At 53.0% G+C, this 744-nt stretch overlaps 1 pseudogene; it reads left to right on the top strand.

The window, feature by feature from the left end:
• The first annotated feature begins 5 nt into the window (after positions 1-5).
• On the top strand, positions 6-522 carry LOC115870493 (annotated as a pseudogene).
• The last annotated feature ends 222 nt before the right edge of the window (positions 523-744 follow it).

Below are 744 nucleotides of genomic sequence, written 5' to 3'. Positions count from 1 at the left end.
GTCTCCTCACCTTTACCGTTTATGCGGTTCTAAAGATGGACCCACCCAACAGACTTTCTGTCCAGGTCGATGAGCTGTCACCCTGCCCAGTTCCAGAGGAGGCAAGGACTGCCCTTGAAGAAAGCGTTGTGGGCTAAGCATAAGGTGGTGTCGGGAAAGGTACTCGTACACCAAGCTCGAGGCACACCATGTGGCTCAGTGGGGGTGGGGGATTATGACACCTCCTGGGTGTCCCCCAAGACTTGTTGTCACTGGCTTTGCGGGCCTTGTTGGACACTCCTTCGCTAGAGGTTCAAGTCGATCCAGCTGCCTGGTTTTATGGGAGTCGCTGCTTCTGTCTATTCCCCTCAAGCCATCAGCTCTGCCCAGGCCAGCGGGGAGGTCTTGTAGCACTGGGATTTGCAAGGGTGCATTGCTGTAGGAGATTTGGGGGAGAACTTTCGAACGCCCAGAAATGTGACGAATCCGCCTGGAGAGAAGCAGACCGCCCTCGCTCTGACATTTGAATCAGTTATAGGCTAGCATTGGGAACGCCATCTGCACACCATTATTTCCACAGTCAAAGTGCCAGTCAGTCCTGAACGGAGCAAATTGGCAGTCTTCTCCAGGAAATACTCGACTGCACCGGCTTGGTCTTGAGTTGGCGCCGCGTTATATGCGGACCAATCTGGAATCCTTGTGCCTAAGAGCACGTTCAAGCCTCAGAACTCCTTGTTCTCATGTTGCTAGTTATGCACATAATAA

The sequence above is a fragment of the Echinops telfairi genome, unplaced genomic scaffold (genome assembly GCF_000313985.2).
Source record: "Echinops telfairi isolate 266 unplaced genomic scaffold, ASM31398v2 ScPeMD7_1713;HRSCAF=2227, whole genome shotgun sequence".
NCBI classification, from domain to species: Eukaryota; Metazoa; Chordata; class Mammalia; order Afrosoricida; family Tenrecidae; genus Echinops; species Echinops telfairi.
Note: the sequence above shows the minus strand (reverse complement) of the source record. Positions and strands in the feature narration are given on the sequence as shown.